This window comes from Capsicum annuum, chromosome 4 (assembly GCF_002878395.1).
Source record: "Capsicum annuum cultivar UCD-10X-F1 chromosome 4, UCD10Xv1.1, whole genome shotgun sequence".
Lineage (NCBI taxonomy): Eukaryota > Viridiplantae > Streptophyta > Magnoliopsida > Solanales > Solanaceae > Capsicum > Capsicum annuum.
This window is the reverse complement of record NC_061114.1, coordinates 29,533,384-29,553,128: the sequence shown is the minus strand read 5'-3', so window position 1 is coordinate 29,553,128 and position 19,745 is coordinate 29,533,384. Positions and strand designations below refer to the sequence as shown.

At 31.5% G+C, this 19,745-nt stretch overlaps 1 long non-coding RNA gene and 1 other non-coding gene across 3 annotated transcripts; one reads left to right on the top strand and one right to left on the bottom strand.

Moving 5' to 3' along the window:
* Window positions 1–5,260: 5,260 nt before the first annotated feature.
* LOC107855647 lies at window positions 5,261–19,424 on the top strand. 2 transcript variants are annotated; one of them, XR_007054858.1, is made up of 7 exons: window positions 5,261–5,490; window positions 7,067–7,128; window positions 7,276–7,356; window positions 12,867–12,986; window positions 15,844–17,567; window positions 18,244–18,495; window positions 18,580–19,424. It is a non-coding gene; the product is annotated as an uncharacterized LOC107855647 (long non-coding RNA). The 2 variants fall into 2 exon arrangements; XR_001670315.2 differs by lacking the exon at window positions 15,844–17,567.
* LOC124898336 lies at window positions 12,405–12,484 on the bottom strand. Its single transcript, XR_007055308.1, has one exon. It is a non-coding gene; the product is annotated as a small nucleolar RNA R12 (small nucleolar RNA).
* Window positions 19,425–19,745: the final 321 nt, after the last annotated feature.

The following is a 19,745-nucleotide window of genomic DNA, read 5'->3' as shown; positions in this document are numbered from 1 at the left end:
CTTTTTCAATGAATTTCAAACCCCGAAAAAAGAAATACAAATATTGGTTAAAAACTTTTCTTGGTAAGAAATGATATATCAGTATAAAAAATGAGATTTGAAATAAAAAAGATATAAGAGATACACAATACAAAAAACATATCAAATGCAAAGATACATATTTTAAAAGAGATAAATATAAAAAGGGAAAGAACACAAATGTCAGCTCGTCCAAAATATTTCCACTGATATAGCCATTGATTTGGCAATTCCAAAAGATAGCCATTTAGGCTTTTCTATTGCTACTACCCCTTTGTTTTTGGTCTTTTCTTTATTTATTGTTTAATTTTTAATGTCAATTATTTTACATGTTACGTTCTCTTTCTTCCAATTTTTTTTGTTTGATTTTCACTATTTTTTTTTTCTTTTAATGTTGTTAATTTTTATTTTTTTTTTGAAAAAAGTCCACTATGTCCACCCATTTATTTTTTCAGATGCGATCACGAAAATAAAAACATGAAATACAAGTCCACCCATAATTATTCTATCTCTTTTCATATGAGTTAACACTATAGTGACACTTTGACTTTTTTTTTCTGCTATCTCTCGCCTTTTAATCAAAAAAATTAAGAAGTGTTTGGACAGTAAAGGTATGTGGTTTAATAAATTTTGTATATGCTTGCACAAATTTTTACAAAAATTTAGGTGAAGTTAACAAACTCACGAATAACGAATTACTATATATGCTTGCACAGATTTTCTCTGTAAAAGGTGTATTTATATGGTATATATATTGTATCAAGGTTATATAAAAGTGTATTAATCTAGTATAAAAGTGTATCAATGTGGTATCAAAGTATATTAATGTAGTATAAAAGTATATCAATGTAGTATAAAAGTGTATTAATGTGGTATAAAAGAGTACCAATTGGGTATAGGGACTGCATGTGCTTGCATAGAATTTTCTTTCTCTTTTTTAAAAGTGTATCAATATAATATAAAAGTGTATCAATTTGGTATAAAAGTGTATCAATTGAGTATAGAGATTGCATGTGCCAAATGGCTAAAAAAAGAAATTAAATTTAGCCGGCAGGTTACATTTGTCCACCTTTTCAAATTGTGTCTATTTTTTTTAAAAATGGCCACCCCATGTCCTTCTCCCAATATAAAACCTTTCTAAATGTATACATGTATATAAAAAAGATATGTATTAAAAAGAGTTAATACATAAAAATGACCCTAAACTTGACATTAAATTATAACTTTGACCTTAAACTTTGACAGTGCACAAATATAACCTTTAACTATTCAAAACTGCATAAATATGACCTCCAATCCTACGTGGCAAAACGTGTGTTCAACACGCAAAATTGGACGCTTCCAGCTTAAAATCTAAGGGCATAATACATAAATATGACCTTAAATTTTGACAGTGCACAAATATAACCTTTAACTATTCAAAAATTGCACAAATATGACCTTTAAATGACTTTTCACTATTATTTTTTTATTATTTTTGGCTCAAAGATGAAAATGACATCTAATTTCTTTTGTCATTGTGGAAAAAGAGCAATATTGAAGATTTATTAATTAGGTAGGTCAGCCTCATACGAAAAAATCGAGCGGGTATGTATATATATTATAAAGCAGAGAACGAATTTAAGTTATATAATATATCTAAATATTATTTATTTAAATATCAAATTAAAGATGAAACTATACTAATAGTAAAAAAAATTATAGTTTTAATAAAACGTTATTAAATTAATGTTATTAAGGATAGTAGTAGTAGTATATTAAATTAACGTTATCAAATTAACGTAATTAAAAGATGTTATTAAATTAACGTTATTAAATTAACGAGGGGCGGACCTACGTGGTTGCCATGGGGTTCACCCGAACTCCCTCGGTAAAAAAAATATGTTGTATATATATAAGATAGAAAATGTATATTTATGTACGTATATTAATGTTGAACCATATGAAACAAGACACTTAGATAGCCAAGTGGTGTTATTTGCTCTTTTTGGGCTCTTCCTTCAGCCTATTGTGCTGGTTCGATCCCTGCTAGTGGCTATTTTTTTTTAATTAAAAAAAGTTAGGTGTTGCTGCTATAGAAATAAATAAAAAAATAATAATAATACTATTTTTTTTAAATGAAAAAAAAGTTAGGTGCTGCTACTATAGAAATAAATAAATAAATAATAATAAGAATAAGAATAATAATAATAATAACAACAACAACAATAATAAAAACGACGTCGTTTTAACATAAAAAGCAAAACTTTGACAGTGCACAAATATGATCTTTAACTATTCAAAACTGCACAAATATGATCTCTCTTCAAGTCAGCCCTTTTAATGATGTGGGGCCGTGTGATTGGATTACCTTTCCACGTAAGCGCGAGTGAAACTTACGCATGGGATTGCAAAATCGGAAGTCATATTTGTTCAGGTTTTGAATAGTTAAAGGTTTTATTTGTGCACCATAAAAGTTTAAGGTCAAAGTTATAATTTGATGTCAAGTTTATAATATTTTTATGTATTAACTCATTAAAAAAATGTATCTAAATTATCAAAAAAAAAATATCAATAATAACCAAAACACTTTTGCCTCACGGAGCATCTGATATGGAAATCCCTCACATAGTCACGCCAAACCCTGTGCACACAGAGAATCAACCTCATGGAGCATCTGATATGTATATGAAAGGCTATTCTCGTTTGCAACTCCCTGCACACAGAGAAGATATTAATGGTATTAAATTGGTGAAGAAAAAATATTATGATAAATTTTTATGAGGTAATAAATATATCCTAATTTAATATTGAATTTATGTATCTGAAAATTTAAAGAGAGAATGTAAATAAGGGATATTTATAATTTTTATTAAGTGAAGGAATTTTTATTAATTTAAATATCTAAATTGTGATTTTATAAAATTTATCTTAACCATGTTAGGTAATTAAGGACTTATTTTATCTAAGAAATATAATTTTTTCTATAAAAAATAATATCATATATCAAATACGTACATAACTAATGTTGTGTATTTGGTTGGCGATATAAGACAATATTAGTAATATCTCACTAAGCTATGGTGGAACGCATATGTATATAATTTTAACGCTGAGATAAAATGTAAAGAACACATATATTAGTGATAGGCATAATACATAAATATGTCATTTAATTTGATCTCAAATCATATCTATGACCTCCAACTTTGAACGTGCACAAGTATACACTTAAATTTATATAAAATTGAATAAATAGACATACACATCTTATGTGCCATAATACACATAGGACATCATGTAAGATAAGAATTGACCACGTAGGATGCTACATAGAATATATGTGTCTACTTATTTAACTTTATACAAGCTTAAGTGTCTATTTGTGCACATTCAAAATTGAAGGTAATAAATATAATCTGAAATTAAGTTAAGAGTATGTTCATGTATTGTGCCTTAGTGATATGTCAAAATACATAAAAGACAAATATATTTTTAAAGTGTAGGTAATTCATACATAACATTCATTGTATTGTTATTCTATGTGCAAGTGTTTGTACATTAGTATTCACCAGATAATAATTAATCATTGTTATTGTTCACTGCGTTCATAAATAATTACTACATCAAAAATATTTTTTAGCGGCTATAGCTTAATTGTGCTTTATATATATATATATATATATATATATATAATTATTTGTGACAACTTACATTTACACTATCAAAAATTTGCTATTTTCTGATTGACATTTTCAACTGAAAAAAATTAGTCAGAAATTTCCGACTACTTCAGTCGAAAATTTACTTTTTTATTTTTTATTTTTACAAAATATTTTTTCGATACTGTTTGTGACTACAATAGTCAGAATATTTGGCGGTAAATTTTGAGAAATATATATTTTGACTGTTGTAGTCAAAAATAAAAATAATTAAATAAATATATAATCAGACCCTTATATTGAAATTAAATAATTATTTAAATAAATTATTAAATATATATATTTTCGACCACTGTAGTCAGAAATATAAATAATTAAATAAATAGATTACTAAATATATAATCAGACCTACGGAAATTAAATATTTATTTAAATAAATTATTAAATATATATTTCCGACCAGTGTAGTCGGAAATTGTAATAATTAAACAAATATATTACTAAATACATTACAAAATATTAAATGTACCCGGCTATTGTCGTCGGAAATATTAAATAATTAAATATATTTAATTTGTACTCGATTGTAGTGGTCGAAACATTATATTTAATTATTAAATAAATAATTATATAAAATTTAAGTTACACGATAGTCTTTCACATTATATTAATTAATTTAAATATATAATTTAATTATATTAAATATATAACCGACTGATACAGTCAAAAATATAAATAATTAAATAAATATATAATCAGACCCTTATACGAAAATTAAATAAATATTTATATAAATTATTAAATATATATTTTCGGCCACTATAGTCGAAAATACTAATAGCTAAATAAATATATGACTGAATATATAGTCATACCCTTACAGAGAAAATTAATAATTAATTAAATATATTATTAATTATATTTCTGACTACTGTAGTAAAAAATTATAATAATTAAATAAATATATTACTAAACACATTATAAAAAGGCTGCTCTGTAAATAAATAATTATTAAATATAAGTTACACGGTAGTCTTTTATATTGTATTAATTAATTTAAATATATAATTAAATTATATTAAATATATAACTGGCCGATGTAGTTGAAAATATTAAATAATTATATATAATAAAAATGTTCCCAATTATTGTAGTTGGAACTTTTATAAATATAATTTAAATATATAATTTAATTGTATTAAATATCTAACCGATTGATGTAGTTAAAAAAATAAATAATTAAATATATTAAATATATACCGATCGTTGTAATAAAAAATATTAAATAATTAAATATATTAACTTTCTACCTGATTGAAGTAGTCGAAAATTTATATTTTATTATTAAATAATTTATATAAATATAAATTAAATATACTTTCTCCGTCTCATTTTATGTGTCGCTATTTACTTTTTGGTTCATCTAAAAAAGAATATCACCTTTCCTTATTTGATAATTATTTAATGAATTTATTCTCATTTTATCTTTAATAAATCCCACTTATTACGACTTTTCAAGAAAAAATAATTAAAAAATAAATATTAAAAGGGGCAATTTGATAAACTTTATAAAGTTATCCCTTATTTCTTAAATTATTTATGTGGACGGAGGTAGTATCAAAACTTTTCCAATTATCTCTATCTCACTACCTTGTCTCTCTCTCTAAAAAACTAAGGTCTCACTGAGTTGTCAATTTCACCCGATTGAAGTACTTCTCCGGTGTAGCTCCGGCCTCATCTCCCTTAGACAACCATACCGTCTCCGAGATCTGTACGTAGACGTTTTCGTAGCCGATTGAAACTAAAACAGAGTGAAAGGGAACCAAATCAGGTACAAAACTCCAACCCTTTTCTGTTGAATTTCGATCAGTAAGTATATTTGTATTTTGATTTCTAGATTTTGTAGGAATTTAATTATTATTGGCCCAAATGGAACGAATGTGGAGCAGTTTGAATAAATTAGTTAAAAATTTTATTGTAATTGATTGATTACTTAATTAGTTTTAAATTAATTGAAATGAAATTCAGCTGAATATAACCAGTTGCACTTTTAGTTTGAATTTCGATCTGCTTCTTGGTTTTTGCTTAGTGTGTGTGTGTGGAGGGGTTGGGTTTGGGGGTATAACCAGTTGCAGTTTTAGTTTCTTTGGAGAAAAGGGTGTTTTGGGAAGTAAATGCACCCTCTAAGGTGCAATGTGTTGTATGGTTAATGGCCTGAAAAGTATATCTAACTCGAGAGAATCTAAAAAGGAGGGGGGTTACCAGTAGAGTTCCTGATATCACATATATGAACACTAAATGCTAAACACTGATTATTCGAAGATGCAAACATTCAACAGTACCCTACTACCAGAAGTAGAAGAAGAGAAGGTAGAAGCTCAAGCTCTAACACTAACCCGAAACACACTAGTGGTAGATCTAACGCAGAAGTTGAAAATCATGCGTTCGAGTTTTCAGAGATGAGATATAGTTATTCTAGTACTATAGAAACTATCATATCTCATTGCAAATCATTCTTGGTTTTTCATCATTCCGTTGCTTTTCCTTTACGTCTGCTGCTATTGCTGGTTTCGATGAGATAACATACCATGGTATTCACATCGTCCCCGAATATGCTATAACCCTCTATTACTTGTGCGTAGCTAAATCCTATCGACAGCATAATCTGGATGCAGTCGCTAAGAACCTCTTGATTGCCTTCCTGACGTGTATCACTTCCTCATGACCCTGCGATTCAACAAAAAAATGTTAGCAGGATCAAGATAGTCGAAGTCTTATAGCAATCGATGAACGTCCAGCTAGAACTTACTAGCTCCGGATAATGATGGTTCAACACTAGTTATCGGTGTTTGTCTAAAGACAATTCTCGTTTGTTTCTACATTGTGTTGTCACAGCTCAACTATGGCTCATGTTCTTGTATATGACTGGAATGAATTGTTCTAAGACTGTAGACATCTTGAGATGTTGGAAAGGATTAGTTGATGCCTTGATGGTATTAAACAGAAGAAATGGTGGCAACTTAACCCAGCTTGAATTAGGTGGATAGTTTGGAAGGAAAGAAACTCTAAATTCTTTGAGAATACAAATAAATCCACACAGAGAGTTAAAACTGAAATGTATATAACTTTTTCTCTTTTGGAGTAAAGGATATCCTGTAAAATAATAGTGAATCCATACTCGAAGTTATAGAATCCCTACAAGTTTTTGTTAGATCAAGGGTATTGAAATACTTTAATTCACTTTTGGATTCTGTATTTTGTTCACTTTACCAGCACATTTGTGTTTAATGAAATGTTACCATTATCTAAAAAAGATTAACATATTTTATCTATAATAAAATGAGAAAAAAATTCTTTCTTCAAAGTAACCAATTTTTAATTTTTGGATTTTTACGATAATGCTTTAGGTTGTAGAACAGAGAGGGACAGATATCTAGTTCAAGGGGTTTGGATAAGATGGACAGAAAAGGTAAACAGACTTTACCATATAGAGAAATTTAATGCTAGGTACAGCAACATCCTGATAACAAATAATACAGATGACAATTTATAGTAATTGTCAAATGTACTAAAGGTTTCTTATATTGAAGCTATCAAGACAACCTCTTTTCTTCAGGGAGATGAATCCACAACCTAGGAAGCATACACTTTGGCAAGCAACATCTGATTTTACTAGTGGACAGGCCAGCATACACAAGTATGTTCCTTGTCTTATTTTAACTTGTTCTCAATTTGTCTTTGCTCTGTTTATGCACCAACACTTATGGTAATTTCCTTTACTAATTTTTCTTATTTTTTGGGGACACCGATTCCCCAAGTACTTATCTGTTTATGCACCAGCACTTATAGTAATTTCCTTTACTAATTTTCCTTGTTTTCCTTGTTTGCTCTTGTTATTATTTTGGTTCTCTTGTTTTTGTTTCTCTTCTCTATTATTATTGTTGTCGTTCTTGTGTAGATGGAAAATGAAGATCGTACATGGATGTATAATAGAACTTATCCTAACCCTGTGGGGTTGAGGGAGGAATATAAAGCTGGGGTAGATGGATTTATTGCTAAAGAAATGACACTTAATGGTTTTCTTACTGAAGGGACAATTAGGTGTCCTTGTTGGAATTGCAAGTGTTGCAAGTTATTGAGTCCAAATGCTGTTACATTACATCTTTATAAAAGTCATACTGTGTGGACAACTCATGGAGAGAGTAGTGCTGCCAATAATTTTGCTTTTCAGAATTATGTTAAAAGTCCAATAAGAGAGAATAATGTTGAAAGTTCACGATATAGTGAGGTGGTCAGGGATGCTTTTGGATCACACCCAGGGGCTTAAAATGAACCAAATGATGAGGCTAAGCACTTTTATGAACAGTTAAAGGTAGCTAGTCATCCATTGTATGAAGGATCAGTGCATTCTAAGTTATCTGTTGCCGTTCAGTTACTGAGTATTAAGTTAGATTATTCTATTTCTCAAGAGGGCATGAATTCTATCATTGGACTTATGTATGAACTTTACCCAAATAAACTTGACTTACCCAAAGATTTCTACATAACAAAAAAGTTGGTTTCTAAGTTAGGACTTTCATCAGAGAGGATTCATTGTTGTGAGAAAGGGTGAATGTTATTCTATAAGGAAGATGCAAATTTAAAACATTGCAAATTTTGTAATCAGCCTCCTTATAAGGAAGTCACGCATGCCAAAGGGAAGAAGGTTCCTGTGAAGTCGATGCATTACTTACCCCTTATACCACGGTTAAAGAGGTTGTATGCATCAATGAGCTCTGCCCCTCATATGAGATGGCGCTATGAAAATAAAAGACCACCTGGTGTTTTATGTCATCCGTCTGATAGAGAAGCATGGAAGCATTTTGATAGCATGTATCTGGATTTTTCTAGTGAACCAAGAAATATTAGGTTGGGATTATCTACTGATGGATTCACTCCATTTTCTGTTTCAGCTATACCATATTCATGTAGGCCAGTTTTTGTGACTCCTTATAATCTCCCGCCTGAATTTTGTATGACGAGGCAGTATATATTTCTAGCTTGCATTATTCTAGGTCCTCGCAATCTAAAAGTTTTGTTTGATTTATATTTGCAGCCATTGATTGATGAGTTGAACTTATTGTGGCATGAAGGTGTGGAAGCATATGATGTATCAATGAAACAAAATTTTAGATTGCGTGTTACTTTTATATGGACTATAAATGACTTTCCTGCTTATGGAATGATGTCTGGGTGGTCGACTGCGGGCAAGTTAGCTTGCCCTTGTTTTATGGAAGACACAAAAGTATTCACTTTGAAACATGGGGTAAAAACTCATGGTTTGATTGTCACCGTCGATTCTTGCCAATAAAACATAAGTTTAGGTAAAATACTAGTGATTTTATGAAGAATAAGCCTGATTTTGAGGAGCCACCACCAATTTTGTTGCGAGAAGAAATTTGGGATAGAGTGAGGAATCTGCCTAAGGTAACAGAGTCTCCACCATCCAGGATACCTTGATATGGTGTTTCACATAACTGGACAAAACGAAGCATATTTTGGGAGTTAGATTACTGAAAGGATAATCTTCTGCGTCATAATCTGGATGCCATGCATATTGAGAAAAACTTCTTTGACAACTTGTTTAATACTGTGATGGATGTAAGTAACAAAACAAAAGATAACTTGAAGGCCAAGATGAACTTAAAGGAGTATTGTCAGCGCAGCGAGTTGCACCTGACATACTTAAACAATAAGATTCAGAAGCCCAAGGCCAGTTACACATTCACTTTGGAGGATATAAGAGTGATTTGTGACTGGGTTAATAATTTGAGAATGCCAGATGAATATGCATCAAATTTGTCTAGGTGTGTTGATATGAAGGAAGGAAAGTTGACCTCTATGAAGAGCCATGACTGTCATATTTTCATGGAGTCGTTGATGCCTATTGCATTCTGTACATTGCCCGATAGAATCTGGAAGCCCACAACAGAGATAAGCTTATTTTTCAAAGATTTATGTTCTAACACATTAAGGGAGGAGAACCGATCTTTGATGGATATCAATATTCACTTTGGAGGATTGAAGAGTGATTTGTGATTGGGTTAACAATTTGAGAATGTTAGATGGATATGCATCAAATTTATCTAGGTGTGTTGCCATGAAGAAAGGAAAGTTGACCTCTATGAAGAGCCATGACTGTCACATTTTCATGGAGTCATTGATGCCTATTGCATTCTGTGCATTACGCGATAGAATCTGGAAGCCCATAATAGAGATAAGCTTATTTTTCAAAGATTTATGTTCTAACACATTAAGGGAGGAGAACCTATCTTTGATGAATATCAACACTCGCTTAACCTTAAACAAGTTGGCAAAAATTTTTCCTCCTGCTTTTTTTAATGTTATGGAGCATCTTCCAATTCACCTTGTGCGAGAGGCACGACATGAAGGGCCTGTTCAGTGTAGATGGATGTATCCCTTTGAGAGCTATTGACTTTTAACATTTACTTTCATGTGTTTTAATTGAACATTATTTCATCTAAAAGATCATACTATGCAGGACCATTGGCAAATGTAAGCGAATCATAAGAAACAGATCTCGAACTGAGGGATCAATATGTGAGGCTTATTTGGCTAAAGAGACCTCTTATTTTTGTTCATATTATTTTGAACATGTTATATCATGTCTGAGAAACTGACCTAATAGGCATGATGATGGATACAATACAGATCCTTCAGCACTACCATTTTCAATATTCAATCAACCAGGTAAAGGAAGTTCGAAAATTGGTCCACTTCGATATTTGAGTGAGGTGGAGCTTAAGCCAGCTACAACACATGTATTATTAAATTGTCCCGAGGTTCTACCTTTTTATAAGTGAGTATATTTATATTAACAAAAACCATTCAAGGACTATCTAAGTTTAACTAATGAGGGTCATAACTTTGTTGCACAGCTACTTCGTGGCTTTATACGATGATGCTGCTGTTTATCCTATGTTTTCAGTGTCGTTTAGAGAATATGTAAGTTTAACTTTAATATTTAACAGGATTTACACTTTTGTTCAGTTTTATGTATATTTAAATTCTAATCTTTCTTGAACTTTTTATAAGTTCATAATCCAGATAATTTTGACCCAAATGACCAATTTTTACGTGATATAGTTTGGGGACCTTATGCTAAGGTTAGAAAGTTTTCTAGGTACTCTTTCAATGGGTACAAATTTCATACAGAAGATTTCTCTAAGGGAAAGAAAACCAATAATAGTGGGGTGTGGGTGAAAAGTGATGGTGGTGTTGATTATTACGGTATGCTTCAAGAGATTTTAGAACTTGATTATCACGTTGGTTGGCCAAAGAAAAAGTTGGTACTCTTTTGGTGTAAGTGGTACGATCCTACGCCTAGGTTAGGTACAAAGGTGCACCCTCAGTACAAAATAGTTGAAATTTAGCGATCAATGGAGTATGGACTCTATGATTCATTTGTCATTGAACAAAATGTGAAACAAGTGTATTATGCTCCTTCTCATTTGTGTAAGAATAAATCTGCATGGCGGGTAGTTATAAAAACAAAGCCCGTGGGTAGAGTTGAAGTAGAGGATGCATTGGATATAGCGTATCAGAATGACATTTCAAGTGTTGAAGAAAGAGTGGATAATGAATTAGCAAGTGAGTTGCAGCATAGTGACGGCCCATATGAAGAATTTGATCCTTCTGAACTTAGATTTTGTGTTAATGATTATGGAGAAGGAACATTCGTGGCAAACGATGAGGAAGATCCAACCGATGAAAATGAAATAAGCAAGGAAGAATCACTTGATGAAAATGAAACGAGCGAGGAAGAGTTACTTGATAAAACTGAAACAAGTGATGAGGAAGAATTGATGAATGACTATGAAACAAACGACGAGGATTGACTTGTTATTAATAGTAGTAATGTGTAGTAACAAGGTCTTGAATTGTATTTTAGCTGCTACTTTTTGCTATTTTTCTTAACAAATTAAGTGATCAAGCAAGTTGTTTATTTGTGAAGTCTTTGGTGTAGTCCGGAATTTATCCGGTGGCTAAGTCTTTCCTATTTGTGGAGGAAATTCTTAGTCTTTTGGATGGTTTTCTCAAGCATTATTTGTGGCTCCATCTGATTTTTCTATTTGCCCAGCAAAAGATACTGCTATTTGTGGTTCAAGTGTGTATGTAAACACTGGGGCACTCTGTTTTCGACCCCCAGCTTTATCTCTGAGCATCTCAAAAAGTTCAGTTTAGACCCTGATGCCAACTTTATCCTTTTTGACATGACACATGGGGGATAACTGATTTGATCCCTATGCGAAATCTTTGCCGCTTGATAAATCTTAATCGACCCTGTGCTGATTATTGATCTCTTCTGCTACATAGGCTGACTTCCTAAAATAAATACATTATATTACGTGGGAAGATTTGAATGTGTACTTTAATTTTTATCAATGCTAATAACTATGCCTTCAGATACACCTCGTTTCTCCTTTCCAGTAATATCAAAATCTTGAAGTAACTAATTTTGTTGCATCACATATTTATTGTTCTCATTTTTCCATTGTCCCTTTCTGTTGGAATGTGATTCACCTTTCATCTGAAACTTCTTTCACATTTTCTCAAGCATGAACTTTTTTGTTCCGCTTGAGCAACTACATCTTGTATTTTATATGTAAAATAAATGGATGTGAACTGAGGTTGTAACAAGTGTATATATATGTATATGGGTGTGGGTGTGTATATGTTTTCTCTTTCAGTCAGAAGTAGCTGGTTCTAGTAATCACTATAGGCATATCATAGGGACTCCAAATGATGTCTTTCTCCATCCTGCATTCTTATATATGCATAAATAGTTCTTCTTTACTCATCATTTTCCATTAAATTCGTTCAACATATATGATATGAACTGATTTCTCAGTTGTCAAAGAAAACAAGAAAATATGATATAAACTGTTTTTATACTCAAAACTCATTGGTAAAATCATTTTAGCCTTTGTGTCTTTCTATGTTACTTTGCCTCATTTATGTCACCAGATACACCAGGAAACTACACATCCTTTATATTGAACACTTGCCTTGCAAACATAACCATGTATCTCTTGATAATGGAATAATAGGTAAAATGCTGCTTTTACATACAAGACTAAACATCTGGTTGTTTGATAAACTAGTTAGTTTATACTTGCATTTATCTCTTTTTCTAAAATTTTGCAGGAATATAAAAATGGGAAAAAAGAGCCCACTTTTCTTGAGGTCTAAGAAGAGACGCATAGGAAGAAAAAGAAGTACGGTATAAGAGGAGATTGGATCGAAACGCGTGCTAAGGATGCATATGTAAGATAATAACTTTTACATACATTGTTTTATTATTACTCAACCTTGCTTGTTTACATATTGACAAATAATTTTCTTTAAGGAAAAATTTCAAAAAAGCATAGAAGATTAACGTCAAACCCAACCTACTTTAGAGGATGGTACCATGACCCAACCATCACCTGCAGATATGACTAATATGTGGACAACTGTGGTAGGTGGTCTAAAGAAAGGTAGAACCTACGGGACAGGGGTTCTCCAATCCTCGAGTAGTCCTTCGTTGTTTCCCAATTCCTCTTCTACTTTGTAAACTATCGAAGAAATGGAAGTGATGAAAAAGAAAATTGTGGAATTGAGGCAGCAATATGCTGCCAACGATGCTAAGTTTGCTAAATTTGAGGAGTTGGTTAAGAAGCACATGTCTCAAGTATTTCATGACGAGGAAGAGAGTGAATCTGATGATAATTAGATGTTTTTGGTTGTGACATTTAGATACTAAGTTTGCTAGTTGTTTTATTAAATTGCCGACTAAAGTAGCGGAATATTTATAGTTATTAAATAATTATTTATTAAATTTTCGATTAGAGTAGTCGGAATATTTATAATTATTAAATAAATATTTATAAAATTTCCGATTACCTTTTCGACTATAGTAGTAGAAAATTTTCGACTACAATAGTAGAAAATTTTCGACTACAGTAGTCGAAAATATTTTTCCGACGAGCCATATTTCAACTACCGTGAAACAGTTAAAAAGTAGTTGGAATTACCTTGTTTTCCGACCACATTCCGACTAAATCAGCTGTCGAAAAAAAAAAAGATGTTTTCTAGTAGTGAGCACTCTTTTTAAATGCCTCTAAAGCCTATAGTAACATTGAATCCAATAACAATCACTACTAAAAAAGTTCTAAAAAAAGGACCTAAAATAAGAGACCTCAAAAGTAGGTCGAAAATAAGAGACCTCATGAGGTTGCTTATCTCCTCAATTTCTTTTTTTTTTTCTTTTCAAATTTATTTTAAAATAAAGAGACCTCGTGAAGTCGGTAAATGCTAACAAAAATTATGCGACACAATAATAGTGACTTCTAGAGGTTGAAAATGCAATGCGGGAATGAAAATAAAATGCGAAAAAAATTAGCGCCAAAATAATAAAAAATGATGAATAAAATTTCACACATTGCGACCTCATGAGGTCGCTATTATTTTAATAAATTAATATTTATTATTAAAAATAATTACCTCTCACTATTTTATGAAGTGAAAAAATATTTTTTATTTTTTAAACATATATTATTATAATTAAAAAGAAAAAAATGTAAAGAAGCTCAGCTCCCTCTCTCTCTCAAATTAAAGTCGGACCTCTCTCTCAAATCCACATCCGTCGGCTCTTCTAGGTAAAGTTGCAAGCTTTAATTTTTTCTTATTTGAAGATTTTGTTATGAATAATTGGAGGTTTTGTTGTCTTGAACCGTGTTTCTATGTTTTCCGTCTTTCTTGATTTTATTTTAGAACTGCGTTTCAGATTTATGCTTTCTGATCGAATAATTGAGGGTTTATGCGATTTCAGAACTAAGTTTATGATTTTTTTTGTTCTTATTGATTTCAGAATTGTGTTTAGGTTTTATTCAAATGGTTATATAATTTTATGATGCACATACTTTTGTTCCTAAATTGCTTACTAATTTGTCCCATAGTTAATCTTTCTTTGTGTAAGAGTATAATATTGCAAGTTCCATATTATTGTAGAAATTTGATAATATGTCTGAAACAGCCTACCATAACATTTCTTGTATGATAGGACACCTCCTAAACTAAATCTGGCCAGCGCCAGACTATGAATTTTGTTTATCTTTCATTTTGAAGAGGCAACCTTATGCTGATGATATCATTATTTAATAATATATACTTGTTTGAAGATGTGGAGGATGAGAATTAGAGTAGAAGGATAGTAGGAAGGAGTGTGTCCTTGCTAGTACGCAGGAGGACTTTGTTTTGTTATCCGTGGTAGTGGGTAGTGCTAGTCTTGTTTCAGTGTGTGCTCGGCATTCCTGGTGGAACATGGACAGTAGTAATAAAAGTGTAACAGTGAGATTTCATAATTTGACATATCAATTACCTCCAAAATCTGTAAGCATCTTGCTTGACAAGGTATGTATAAAGGTTCATATCTGACATCAGTTTGTGTTAATTTCATGTTTGGTGACAGAGCTTTATCTATTACTATAACAGCAAAGTAACATAACTATTTTTAATCACATTAAGGTAACTGTAGTTTTACCAACTATAAAATGAAGTGAAGAAACTATTTTTAGTCATATTAAAGTAACTTAATTATTTTTATGTATTCAAAAGCCTAAATATGACCTACTTGCCAAACAAATCAGGTAACCAATGATCTTCATCTTAGCATATTGTAAGCTCAAGTGTGGAATATTAAGTGAGTATACAATTCAACATGAGAAGTTTAAGGCGGTGTTCAAGTTTGCTCAAGCACTTTATTTTTCACATTGTAGTTCATAGATCTCTTGCTTTCAGAAAGTTCATTGTAGCAGGAAGCATAAGAAGAAAATATCACAAGTACAAACATAAATAACAAATTTACTCTTGTTTTACTATACATACATGATTAGGGGCATTTCTTGAACACAAGTCTCTCAGTTTATATTCAGTAATGATTTAAGATGGTCGAATGCTAGAAATTGCATGATTATACACATGCCAATGTTGGAAAATCTTTTTGTTCTTGGTGACCGATCTTAGACCGTGCACTTAAGATAGACATTCTGTGACCTTATTGATCTTATAGATGAAATAATTTTTTATTGGTTAAATTGACTGTATAGATTTTTTTAAGGTGTTCATTAATTTTTATTTACAGGATAGAGCTCAAAAATTGGTTGTTGCATTGGGAGCTGGTGCGTTTACTATTTTAGTGGTTGTTGCATGGGGAGTTGGTGCGTTTCGTAGAGTATCAAGATCAGTAGATGCTTGGAAAGTGTGGCTTTCATTAAAGCAGTCTCTTTATATGCCAAGGAGATATGTTGCTCTCTGACTAGCTATTTTTCGTGTCTAACCTTAAGTACATGTTAACTTAGTTATATTTGTAGAGAAGTTCTACCTTTACATTGTGGACGAGCATGCAAAACTCTTGAGATATTTTCAAATCCAAAATTTTATCCAGATTCATGACTTGACAATTTGAGTCAGCTAACATAACCGGAGTTAAATATGGCCTAAGATGAGCTTAATTGGAGCAACTTAGTCTGTGAAAATGATATAGCCAACCCCAGTTTGTTTGGGATTGAAACATAGTTGTTATTACTTTTGGCTTATGGAAATGAGTTGGAAGTGAGAGACAAGGGTGTTTGGTGGAGTGGAAAGGCTTAAAAACCAATAGCTATGGCTTTCAACTTTGTTAGACAAGATTGTGTATCGATAATTTTAACTATTTGACATCAATTATTAAAAACATTTGGTTGACTTGTCGCGATCAAAGACATGCTCTTATCTTCGGCATCATTTTGAGATTTTTTGAACAATACAACTACGCCTCAACCAAGCTAGATTAGTTTCACTTATTTTAAATGATTCGAGGATATTTGGGATATTGTTGAAGTTTGATTTGCTACCTATTTGGGATTTTTTTCAATGAAAATGTGGATTGGAGTGCAAATATTTATGGAAGTAGGGGTAAGAGTATGGAAATGCATATGTGTTCCATCTGTATATAGGTTTGATATTCTAGTAGCTTCTTGTTTAAATTATGTATTTAACCCTATCTAACATCTCATTTTTTGTGCATAGTATAACACATGATAGTAGATGCATTATTTTTTACCTAATTTTTAGAGCCTAGGTGCTTTGGCGTGATCCTTATTTGTGAAATATTTATTGTAATTTTGACAGATATGTGTCGGTCATAGTTTTTCTCTTGGCTGATTATTTAAGTATAATAAATATTATCTGCTTATTAGAGTTATTTTGAATTTATGATGTATATCAATAAGACAACTAAGGTTACTATCGTAGGGACTTGAATCAATATTTATCAATAATCGAGTGATTAAAAGTACTATTAACCCCAACAGGATGTTTTAAGAAATGAAAAGTTTGGAATTCAAAGAATGTTGGGTTTTACTTGCAAAGTGGAGTTTGTATAGTCTCGTCTGTTGATACATATTGTTTGGCATAATAGGAGTTATATACAGTTGATCATTTCCCTTGTGCTGCTGCTTGTTGAATTCCGTTTGAATTTATGTACGTTCTACTTTTAGATCCTTTTGAAATACAGAGTATAGCTAGTATGTTTGGTTCTTATATATCCTTCTTTGGGCATGATTTGTTGAAATGAAGACGTAATCATCTATTAAGTAAGGCATCCTTTACCTGCTAGAGAAGACATTGCTTACATACATAACGATGTAGCATAGGTGCTTTGGCGTAACCCTTGTTTGTGAAAGGCCTAATGGAGAATTGGTTTCAGGATCTCATATTATGTGTGGTATTGCTCTTTCTTTTTTGGACCAAGGGCAAGATAAGGATTTTTTCTTAGTCTTGTTAAAAGTATAAGCAGAAGAGAGAAATTTAATTCCTATACAATGGGTTAGTAGGCTACACATTTCTTATTGTAATTTCTATCTACATCTCATATTGATTTACAACTGCTCTCAAGTTTGTGGAATTTTCAGCTTTATGTCTTCTTATACATAGGTTACCCAAAATGTGTTGCTGCCTATCTATTTGAGAAACCCATTTAGATTCTGATCCGAGTTACCTAACATTCAGTTTACAAATGCTTAACATATTATACCTTCTCCTCTATTTAAAAAAATGCTTAGCATTTCAGTTACAATCATCAGATTTGATCTCTTGAGTAATTTAAGAAGATCAATTATTATGGCGTAAAATCTCATCGTCATAGTGGGGATGTTATATTCTTGTTGTGATTTTCTTTTTTGTTGTTATTTGTGCGTCTTTCTACTAGGCCTGTGGAAATATATTTTATGAGTTGATGCCTGTAGAATACTTGAAATGATCTTCTCAATTACATGAAATATTTTTGTATTAAGATGTTTAAGTTGGCGAGGTTAGTTGAATGATATCGGTGAATATTTAGTCTATTTAAAGGCTAAGATTCTGAATATTACATTAACGATTTTGTTTCTTCCAGCTTTTCTTCTTGTGAATCTCTGTCAATATATTACCAGTATAATTGTTTACATAGTTAAGTTATCTTAGTTTATCTTGTCATTACAGAGAAAGTGTTTTTGTCATCCAGGACTAGATTAAAACAAACTTCAAGTTAAAAGCTAGGCACATACTTATTGGCTTGCTATCAAAAGTTCGTGTAAGTAACAAGAGGCCTATGTGGATTCTACCTGAAAATTGACAAAAGTTAGTTGACCATTGGGAGACCGATTTGAGGTTCAAGCAGATGAGTGAGATTGACAAGAAAGCTAGAGCTTCTATTAAGGGTGGCTCTTTACATACGAGTGGTGCTCAAGGTCAGGGAAATGTAACGAGAAAATTGGTAGGTCATTAGTTACTCAATATTCACTCCTTTATAACATTACTGATCTCAAGAATGTCAATATTCAATTAATTTTGTTTGCAGGAAAAGGGACTTGGGAGCCCAATAATGCAGAGGCATTCAAGGCTACACACACAAGGAATAAGAAAATCCTGGAGATCCTGATGTTTGGGTTGAGCCATGAGCTCAACTAACCTATATAAGCCTCTATTTCTAGTAGTAATTACTTTATTTTCTAAATTTATATTCTAATATGTTTATCATTAAATTCAGAATCAATATCTGCAATTCATAGAGAATTTTTGCCAAACTCTGCCAGAAGATAGTAAGGACCTACCACTTAGCCAAAGCAGAATGGAAGAATATGGTTAGACGCGGTTGGTGGCCCGAGTAGGTATGCATATTCTTATGTATTTCCCCAACGAATCTTTCATCAATTTCATTCGAAATTAGAAGGCCTCAGAAGTTTTCAAGATGATGAGTGAAGTGAAATGACGCGAAGCTAAGGCCTTGCAGGCTAGGGAAAGGCAAAGGGATATACAGTATGCAAGAATGAAGGCCCAATTCGATGCATTACTTACTTCGAGGGGATTCCCCTTGTCCCGGTGATTTAGTACGCCCTCTTCGACCTACAGAGTCTCTACCTATTTCACATGGAATATATGGTCAATACAGAGATGTCACTGAGGAGCCCAACAGTGATGAAGATGATGAGGTTTACTATGTGGACAATACACCGTTGCGTTGTTAAAGTTCAATGTTGTGTTAGATAAGCTAAACAATATACTTTATGGTGGTTTATTTGAATTATTAAGTGTTTTTCAATGCATTAAAACTTTAAAGTAGTTTGAACAATAGTATTGTTAAATCACTTACGATTTTTATGTTTTGTTCGTTCAATTTCAAGGTATTAAAATTTGATTTTCATTTAGTGGTTATTTGATTATATTTACTTGTGTTTGTTGTAGTTTGATTGATTGGCAGGAGTTCGTGCAGATCGATTAAATTGATTATATTGTATATATTATTGAATTGAATTAAAACGACAGGTATTTGTAAAAGCTGTTATTGCCACTAGTTTTTTTTTTTTTTGTTGCAGAAAAGAGATCTCATTAGGTTGTTATTTCACATTTTTATTTTTCAAAAAGCGACCTAATGAGGTATCTTTTTTACAATTTTATTTTTACATGCTCAAATAAGAGACTGCAAGAGGTCGCTTATGTTTTAAATAAATTATTTATAATGAAAAA